This window comes from Cannabis sativa, chromosome 5 (genome assembly GCF_029168945.1).
Source record: "Cannabis sativa cultivar Pink pepper isolate KNU-18-1 chromosome 5, ASM2916894v1, whole genome shotgun sequence".
Classification (NCBI taxonomy): Eukaryota; Viridiplantae; Streptophyta; class Magnoliopsida; order Rosales; family Cannabaceae; genus Cannabis; species Cannabis sativa.
The window spans coordinates 48,124,942-48,135,858 of NC_083605.1; the positions used below are offsets into that span (position 1 = coordinate 48,124,942).

The window sequence follows — 10,917 nt, forward strand, 5'->3', positions numbered from 1 at the left end:
AACCCGCCCGAAATTTTTTTAAAAAAAAAAATTTGCGGGTTCACCAGTTCGGGTTCGGGCGGGTTGCTCGGGTTCGGGTCATACCCGCTCAAAATGTTCAGCCCTAGCAGCAAGCTCTAAATCATGAGTTGGGTAGCGCTGCTCATAATCCTTCAATTGATGAGAGGTATAATGTAACACCCTAAGATTTAGGCACGCTACCCAATATGATTAAGAAACCCTAATCCCCTAAACGGAATTGGTTTTAAAATAAGCGCGGCTTTTAAACTTTAAACGAAAACGGAATGAACATAAACTTGTAATAATTTTAACCTTACAAACAAAAGTTACATATTTTAGGATCCCAAAAATCATTTTACAAAATATTACAAGTCTTTTCTCCTTAACCGACCTAAGCGGCAAAATAGAGTTACAAAAGTTTCAACACTGGTAGACCCCAACCCGCTTGGTCTAGTGTGGCACGAACATGTACATACATCGCCCAACTCCCATACTCATGGCTGATCAGAGATAGATTTACCCTTTCCTGCACAGTAGAGCACCCGTGAGCCAAGCCCAGCAAGACAGTAAAATATATCGTTAATCATATATAACTCATCACATAAATAATAATGCCATTTCATATTTGTCTGTATGACACAGACCTGCGTGTTACACTCACACGCCTATTTATGTCTATGTGGCATAGACCTACGTGTTACGCTCACACGTCTAATTACAATAAGGCCTTAGAACGGTTCATCTCGGTTCTAGTTGCCGAGTCCAACCTGATTATGCCTTGAACACATAACCCTTTACTTCAATATACATCTATATACATCATGGCATAACAATTACATATTAACAATTCACTTGGGTAATAACCCTAAGCCAATAAACCGCTCCCTTTAGAGTAATAACTCTAATCCCGGTTTTTAGTTTCTCATATAAATCACATTCCATATAAGCGTCATTGCGCATATCTCTACGTGCTAACTACTGTCTTACCTGATGTCCCGCAAATATGGAGATTCCAAATCCCCGGGTGCTCTTGACCAAGTGCTGGTAATCCTAGTCACGATTCTCGGATACACAAGTATACGGTTAATCCCAAAATCCATTTCCATAAATTAAAAATTGGGCATTTAAATTCTAGATATTCAGATAGAGCTCGGAACAAGCTTTCCAACGATATAAAGAACGTCCCAAATGGAGTCCCGAGTCAAAAGTTATGACCAAAACAAAAACTCGAAAAAATACAATAAGCTGCCAAAAATGGCCGCGGCTACTGGGTTTAAAAACCCAGGAAACCCTGTTTCCAGCCACGAAAATGCATCCAAAAATACCAATTTTCATGCTATAACAACCCACAATCATACCAAACTTTCACCTAGCATAAACCAAGTAATTAGGGAGGAATTACACCTAATTCACTTCCAACAACACCAAAAACCAGCAACTAAAAATCATCAATTTCAGCAAGCTTTAACTAGAGCAAAAATCCCAAATCAAGAGCTTGCATAACCATAAAAAAAATATCAGCATCTTTACACAAATTTATTCTCAATATAACCCAAGCAAATGCCTTAAATCCTCATCCATGCATAAAAATTCAGATTATAACAACAATCACATAAACACAATTATCAACAATTCAACATGAACTAATCAACATCAAGAGTTTAGAGCTTAAATCTAACAAAATTACTTACAATATTCAGCAAGAAAATGTCAACATAGATTTCAAATTCTCACATTCAAATCTCCATCTAAGCTTCCAAACATTCAAAGCTTAGCTACTAACAAAATATTCCAACTAGAATTTTACCAACTCATATCAATTCATACCCATGCATTTCAAGAACACCTACTCATAAAACATGCTTCTTTTTCTTTTTTTTTTTTAAATTCTCATTTCAGCAACAACTCAGAAATTAGAAATGGTAGGAGAACTACCTCAAATCCAAGCAAGAGCAAATCCCCAAATCTCCAAAACTAAGCTTTCTTCCACAAGCAATTCACCACAAAATCAAAGCTAAAAAAATGAGTTTTTGAGAGAGGGAGAGGCTGGCTGCTAGGGCTGGAGTAAAATGCAGAAATAAAATCTCATTTTGCTTAATATTTCCCTTTTAATGAATCATAACCCAAAATACACAATTACCACATTGCCCTTAGGGCCAAATTCCCATTTTCAAGCATATAAGGGTAAAAAAAATATAATTATCACATTTCACACACTCAAATAATAAATTTCAGATTTCTTGTATAAAAATAAAATGCCAATTAAACATCCCAAAATTGTATTTCGGCCCGAAATACCCGGTTGTGACTATACCGCGCCAACTTGTCAGAACACACCTGAAAAAGGACACACCAGATATACTATATAATAATATAGTTCATAAGCACATAAATAAATTAAATTCACAGTTTTACCCTTCTCGGGTCAAAATTACTAAAATGCCCCTGGCTCACCAACGGGGTCTTAACATGTCATTTCTCAAATTAATTCGCATATAATAAATTATATAATAATATAATTCTACAATAATACTAAATTAACTAGTTAGGGCTTTGCTAATCCATTTCCTTAATTCCAAGGTATTACATATAAGCTATGACTTTGTCACTTGCATCAGAATACATCCCAGACCCTATGTGGATGCATCACAATAAACAATAAATTTCTCTTGATCTGATGGCAAAGCTAACACCGAAGCTGTTATCAAACGTTGCTTCAACTCCTGAAAACTTGCTTCACATTTGTCTAACCACACCAATCGCTAATTTTTCTTAGTCAACTCGGTCAGGGACATAGAGATTTTAGAAAATCCCTCGACGAAACGTCGATAATACCTTGCTAAACCGAGAAAACTTCAAAAATCTGTCACTGATTTTGGCCTCGACCAATTTTTCACTGACTCAATTTTGCTTGGATCAACCATAATCCCATTCTTTCCGACAATATGCCCCAAAAATGATACCTCTTACAACCAGAATTCACACTTTTTGAATTTTGCATACAACTTGTGATCCCTAAGCCGCTACAATACCATTCGAAGATGATGCTCGTGCTCCTCTTCTAACTGAAAGTATACAAGGATGTCATCGATAAACACTATAATGCAGTTATCGAGGAAATCCTTGAATACCCTATTCATGAGATCCATAAAGGCCGCAGGAGCATTAGTAAATCTGAATGACATTACCAGAAACTCATAGTGCCCATATCTAGTTCGAAACGCAGTCTTTGGTATATCTTCTTTCCGGATTCTGAGTTGATGATAGCCGGACCGCAGGTCAATCTTTGAAAATACCATCTTTCCTTGAAGTTGATCGAACAAATTGTCAATTCTGGGTAACGGATACTTGTTCTTGATCGTCAACTTATTTAATTCACGATAGTCAATACACATTCTGAGGGAACCATGCATCTTTCTTTTTCACAAACATAATCGGAGCTCCCCAGGGCAATACACTGGGTCGAGTAAATCCAATATCAAGCATCCCCTGAAGTTGTAACTTAAGCTCCTTGAGTTCTATCGGAGCCATTCTATATGGAGCTTTGGAAACAGGTTCGGCTCCAGGTGCTAAATCAATCACAAAGTCAATTTCTTGTTGTGGCGGTAATCTTGGCAAATCCTCGAGAAAAACGTCAAGAAAGTCTTTAACCACCCTGACTACCTCAGCCCCAAATGTTTCGGGTCTGCTGGATTCTAGCACCACTGCTAAAAATCCTACACATCCATTGTGTAGTAGATCCCTAGCCCTTAGCACAGAAATAACTGGGATCCAAGACCCCTGAACTGATCCAACATAAATAAATGGATCTTCACCTTCTGGCTGGAAAGTCACCATTTTCCGCTTACAGTCAATACTAGCCAAATACTTGGATAGAAAATCCATTCCAAGTTTGATGTCAAATTCTGTTAATTCCAGTTCGATAAGGTCAACACTCAACTCCCTATCCTCGATCCTAACTGGCATAGACCTAATGCGCCAATTGGAGATAACCAACTTCCCGCTAGGTATTAGGGTTCTAAACCCTCTTTTAAGAATATCACAAGGCCTACCCAAAAGATCAATTACCCTCGTAGCCACATATGAACGTGTAGCTCCTGAATCAAATAATACAGTATACAAGGAGTTGTTAACAAGAAGTTGACCTGTCACCATAGAAGGACTGGCTGCAGCATAAGCTTGGGTGATAGCAAACACCCGAGCAGGTACAGGTTTTGCCTCTGACTTCGGCTCTTCTTCCTTTGCCTGAGGGAAATCTTTCTTAAAATGCCCCACCATGCCGCACTGAAAGCATGGCTTCCGGTTGCACTCTCCCGGATGATGTTTCTTACAACATGGGCACTCTGGGTAAGAATAATCCTGACGTCCACCTCTGCCTTGGTTCCCGCAGAACTGTTTGCTCTACCCCAAACCAGCAGATGGTGGGGCAACTTTCCTGTTTTGGTCAGTGGTGGAAACACCACCATCCGTACCATATGCAGGTGTAGGAAAAGTGGGGGTTGGACCAACTTTCGGAGTCACTTGGGGCTCCTGAAGGAATTTAATCGCACCCTCAGCTCTCCGAGATTTTTCAACCATTTTCGCATAAGTGGTTGCTTCATTGGTATTGATCACCAGATCATGTTTAATCTTCAAATTCAAACCGGCCAGGTACTTTTCTTTCTTGCTGAAATCAGTTGGCACGATACCCACGGCGAGTTTGGCTAAACGATCAAATGTTGTGGTATACTCAGTAATTGACATTCCTTCAGTCTGCACTAACTCAGTGAACTCCTTCCGCTTAGCACTGCAAATAGCTTCATTATAATACTTGGCATTGAATAATTCCCAGAATTCTTCCCCGGTCATAATAGTAACATCCAGGGTGAGGGTCACCAATTCCCACCACATAAGGGCGTCTTCCTGGAACTGGAATGTAGCACAGGTCACCCTATTATTACCATCCACACCCATGAAATTCAGAATTTGCTCAATCACAGTGAGCCACTGCTCAGCCTGCATTACATCAGGATCTCCCAGAAACAATAGAGGTGCTTGCTTACATAACCTTTCATATAACGGCTCCATACGGTTGCCAGCAACAGGTTGTTCTGCTGGCACCGCTGGAACAGTAATGGCCTGAGCAGCTTGTTGTGGAGGCACGGCAAGAATACCGTGCTATCTTAACCTTAGAATTTCTTCATCTTGTTGGCGGATTCGATCTTGCCTTTCTGCAAACCTCTGCTCCCAATCCGGAGGAGCTTGTGGTGGATTTACAGGACGACCACCCTTAACTCTGCCACAGCCACAGCCGCGACCACGGGGATTCTGGGGAATTTGATTTCCCTGACCGCCTCCAGTCTCAACCATATTACCCTGACTTGTTGTATTTTGCTGGGCATCCATTTATAGGACTTAGCCTGCGAACCCATAAGCCAGGCAGGTTAGACATCGATCATAAAGCTTAATACCGCTCTTATAGACTTAAAGGCAACACACTTAAAATAAATAATCATAATCGAATATGATTCCTAACATACTTTAATATTCACATATAATACTAAACAAGTACGGGCTTACTGAACTGTGAACCGAGCTTTCTCTGATGAAGATTGTACATGTCTTAGCAAGCTTCGGTAGACAAACCTGGCGGCTCTGATACTAAAACTGTAACGCCCTAATGCTAAGACACGCTACAGTGCTTTTCCAATTATAGTGCTATCTTTGCTAATCAAAGATTTTTCTCGAAAAACGTGTCAAATTAAAACTTTTTATAATAAATATTAAACTTTATAATTTACATAATTATTTACAAACATCGAGATCCCGTTTCTAAACTTTTATACCAAATGTACCAAAAGACAAATTTTCAAGTCGCACAGCGACTACAAAATATAACCCCAGATGTCCCGAGACCGAACTCTCCAAGTCACGCTGCCACAACATGTACAATCCCATCCAAGCCAGGCTCACTCCTGTTCAGCTTTTGCTTTTCCTATACCTACTCATGGAAGCAGAACTGTGAGTCGACAGACTCAGTAAGAAAAGCATATAACATATCATATAATACCGACTTGTATCTAGGCGCCCATACACCTATTTACAAGGCTCAAAAGATGAGTAAGAACGTTCCATACTAGGGTACAACCACTATACCACATACACTACGTACCTTGCTGTACGAGTGTTGGTAGGGTTTGTTTCGTACCCTGAGTCCACTGTGTGATATACCACAAACACCCTGTACTTTCCTCTACTTGTGCAGCTATCACTGTAATGTACTCTTATACAATATTCACTATACCAATGCACTCTGTACCATAATTGTACAAGTGTTGGAAGTGCAACTAACACATAAGCATGCATATACACTTAACATATATATACACTCAGATATTCATATTACACATTATACACAGTTCTTACCTTCTTTCCAGATTCAAGTGTGTTGGCCGACCTGAATGGAAAGTCTCATGCTAGATGGATGCCCTAATCACATAATGAAACCAAGTAAATCACATGATCAAAAACCCTAATCTGGGAAACTCAAACCCACAACCCTAGGTTCTATTATATTCTCTAGGGATTACACTAACTCAGGAAATAGGGAAACACCCAACTACGGCACTGAAATGGATGAGAATTGAGAAAATGGAGCATTCGGGGACCCTGCCAAAACTGGCTAGCCGGTTCGGTTTACACCAGTTCGCCCTAAAATTTCCATTTCTTGATCAATCCTTCACCAAATGCAACCAAACCTTCCAGAGTACCTAATTAGGGTATACACAATATTTTCCAACTAGTATTTCACAGAAAACCCCACAAAATCATATGCCATTAGAGATCAAAGCTTTGAGCTCAAAGCTCAAACTTGCACAAAATCTATCAAATACATCAAAATCAACTGCTAGAAACTAAAACCAACTCAAATGAACCCTAGAATTCAAACTACACAAAAACTAAACCCTAACAGCACCTAATTTTAAAAATCACATATTCAACCAACCTTAAAATTCAAGAACTAAGGAAAAGTGTTACTAGGGCTTACCTTGGCTTGATCTTTCTCTGAATTTCTTGCTAAAATCACCAAGAATTGCAACAATCTCCCTTAGTTCCAGCTGGTTTCGAGAGAGAGAAAAAAGGAGAGAGTGATCTTTCTAATTTTGGCTTTTTCTTCTAATTTTCTCTAAATGAAAAAGAATGGATTTCAACATTAATCCTTGCTGAATAATGGCTGCTAGGTGTCAAGTTTCTAGACAGCCACCAAACCACTAACCTTGGCAACTAAATTGCCCTCAAAGATTAATTCTAGCTTATTTCCAACCTAGGGGTAAAATAGTCAAAAACTATAACCCCGCACAACCTCGGTATTTTATTTCCTCCAATATATTTCCCACTAAGAAATAAGGTTCTGAACTTACCCATGTGATCAAACTAGCCCTCCATCGCATTTTCTGTTGTCGTCGAGCAAAAATTACAAAAATAGCATATTTCATATATAATTCATAAAATACCCCTAGAGTTTAATAAAATCTCTAGAATTGAGAAATTATAACTCTAGTGCCCATTTCTAACAATGGGGCCCATAAATAATTAAATTCATAAATAATTATAAAAATATCAGAAATTAGTGCTAATTGCTTTACTAATCCAAATTACTAAAGCGGACATTACACTAAGTGTTTGTGATGAATTGCAATTTCCAATATTGTCAAAGGTATATTTAATTGTGATGAAGAGTACAACCTAAGTTAAATGAATTATATGCTTTATTAATTTATTACCTAGATTAGTCTATCACCATTAAACTTAAAGCTTTATCTAAGTTAAATAAATTGCATGCTTCGTAGATTTACTGCTTAGATAAAAGAGTTAATTATTGAGAGCTTCTTCTTGATTATAATAGGGAGATTGGGATAATTGATTGCTTCAGCTTTATCTGTGGGATTAATAGTTCGATTGGAAATTTGAAATAACATTCAATTATTGGGATTAGAGAATAATTGTTGAGAGTGGAGATTAACCTTTAACTATTTCTTGAATATCATAGTATTGCATTTTTATCTTCTAATTTATTTTATTTAATTCTCATAATTAAAAAACTCCCTTTCTAATTCTATGACTGATTATTGAATAAATTTATAAGCATAATACTTATGGGATCGATCCTTACTTACTTTTATATTGGAATAATTAAAAGTATTAGAATCAAAATAATAGTAAATTTTATACGGCATACGACACACATCAATTGATAATACGTATAAGTCTCTTGTGTCAAATTTTCATATTCTACACTATTAATTCTACTCTGTTACTGCAAATCTGTGTTCTGCAGGAACAAGTTTTCATTCTATTACTATAGATCGTAACAATTGTGTTTTTAATTACTGAAATTTAATTAATATATTGGCATTTACAAAATCACGGTTTTACACATTTCCTAATTGACAAACATGGAGTTAGGATTGTAAATGGATCTGGTCGGATCTGATCCGACTATGATCCAACCTGATCTAGATCATGTAATGATTCACCCCGCCTGCCTCGCTAAATCAGATACTCAGATTGGATCTAATCCGACCTGACCTTTTTCTTTTTCTTCTTTTTTTATATCTAAACTTATAATTATATATTCAGTTAATTTTTTATTAGTATTATTTAATAAAAGACTATGTTTGGTATTGACTTGTATTAATAGATTGTGTAAAGTTATAATATATTTTTAATAAACTCGATCCCAACACCAACTACGGGTCGAGTCCAGGTCCGGGTCTTGGGTCTTGGGTCTAGGTCTAAGACTCGGGTCTGGGTCCTAGTCCGGGTCTTGGGTCTGCGTCTTAGGTCCGGTTCTCGAGTTTGGGTCTTGAGTTTGTGGCTTGGGTCTGGGTTTGGGTTTAGGATCCGGGTCTGGGTTTCGGGTTTGAGTTACAGGTTAGGGTTAGGGTCCCAGTTTGGGTCTGGACCCAGGTCAGGGTCTAGTACAGGTTCAAGTTTGAGTCCAAAGTCCCGGGTCTAGGTTCGGGTCCCGATCCAGGTTCGTGTCTGAGTCTAGCCTGGGTCTCGATTCGGGTCTGAGTCCGGGTCCAGGTCTGGGTCTGGGTCTGGGTCTTGGTCCCGAGTCCGTTTCAGGTCCGAGTTCGGGTTTGGGTGTTGGTCCAAGTTCGGGTCCATGTCTAGGTCCTGGATTCAGGTCTCGGGTCCCCAGTTCGAGTTCAGAACCTGGGTCCAGGTTTGGGTCTGGGTCTATGTCTCGGGTCTAGGTCCAACTCCAGTCTCCAAGTCCGAGTGTCTGGGTCTGAGTTCGGCACCTGCATATTAGAATTCGGGCCTAGGGTCGACGTCTAGGTCCGGTCCCAAGTCTAGGTCTGGTCCTATGTCGGGTCCAGGTTTGGGTTTGGGTCTAGGTTCGGGTTCGGGTCTCGGTCTGGGTTCAAGTTCAGGTCCTGGGTCTGGGTTTGGGTCCAAGTCCAGGTCCTTGGTCTCGGGTTCGGGTCCGGGTTTGGGTCCCGGGTTCAGGTCTGGCTTCGGTGTCTAGCTCCTAGGTCTTAGAACCTGGGTTCGGGTTCGGGGTCCGAGTCCGATCCTGGGTTCAGGTCCGAGGCCCCACATTCTGGCACCCGATTTTAATATATTAAAAGAAAGAAACTTAACTCAAGACTCAGACACGGACCTGGACTCGGACTATCCCCGGGTCCGGGTCTGGGTCTAGGTCCCAAGTCCAGTTCTAGGTTCGAGTCTAGAATTAAGTTTTTTTTTTTAATATATTAAAACCTGATTGGATCAGATCCGATCTGGAAAAAATTTAGGCGGGGCGGAGTGCATCTGATCTAAAATCCAATAAGTATCCGAATATTTCGGATCAGAAGTGATCTGTCAGATCGGAGCTCCGACCCGATCTAACTAAATGAATTTTTGACATACCTACTTGGAGTTATTGAATCACCTCTACAATTGAGAGGGGATGTGAAGAAATGAACCTATTATATATGCATATTTCCGTTATCGAATGTGGCCCCTCTATGAACAGGTGGCTCATTTTTAGTGTTATGTCAGAATTGTGGATCCTTAAGACAATTTTACCGTTGCTATTGTAATGAGTGTGTATGGAATATTTCCTTTTTCTGTTAGCAATTACTGCTAGCTGTAATCCAGCCATAGGCTCTTGTTGTATTTGGCATTTTGGCCTTTGATTATAAATGGCACCTCTCTGGCTCAATGTTAAATGAGCTGAGATTTTAAAAATAGTTAAAACTTTTCTAGCTATCCTGCTAACTGCTACAATTGTCTCAATAAAGATGGATAGAGAAAAAGTAAGTTGTTTGTGTAGTGAATGTTGTTTAAATGATATAGTCAATTTTTATGTTCTGATTGCTTTGTAAAGAAGTGTGGATGTGTTATGAGGGATGGATGTTCTACTATCAAGATGTAAAAGTTAAAGCTTTGTTTGCGAAGTACATTCTCTCACAGGAGATCTAAGAAAACAAGAAGCAGGAAGAGGACCAAAACAAGTGCACTAATTTTATTCTTGTCAAATTTAATATGTGTGTGTTTTTCAATATGGGTATTGAGGTGCATGTCACTGCTGCCTTAGCATATGCTCCCTCCCAGTTGAGAAATAGTATATTAAAAGAAAAAAAAAATTTATTTTTGTCCATTTGTTTATATGAAAAATACAGTTTTTCTTTTCGAGGGCAATATATGAAAAATACTGTTGTCAATGTTAAATTGCTATGTCATATTCCACAAGAGTAATAGTTAAAAATAAATCTTCTAAAATATGACTTCACCAACCAAAATTAATTTTGTCAAAAATAAATTTGCAAAATAATGTATTCGACAACACTCAACATGACATGTTACGTTGGTGTCGAGTTTTGTCAGGAATATTATTTTGTAAATAATTCTAAAACACGTTTGAAAAAGTAACACACCATG

General features: G+C 38.8%; 1 long non-coding RNA gene across 1 annotated transcript; it reads right to left on the reverse strand.

Moving 5' to 3' along the window:
• Nucleotides 1-268: 268 nt before the first annotated feature.
• LOC133037929 (uncharacterized) lies at nucleotides 269-2,433 on the reverse strand. Its single transcript, XR_009687910.1, has 2 exons — nucleotides 1,936-2,433; nucleotides 269-1,050 (listed from the first exon to the last, which is right to left on the reverse strand). It is a non-coding gene; the product is annotated as an uncharacterized LOC133037929 (long non-coding RNA).
• Nucleotides 2,434-10,917: the final 8,484 nt, after the last annotated feature.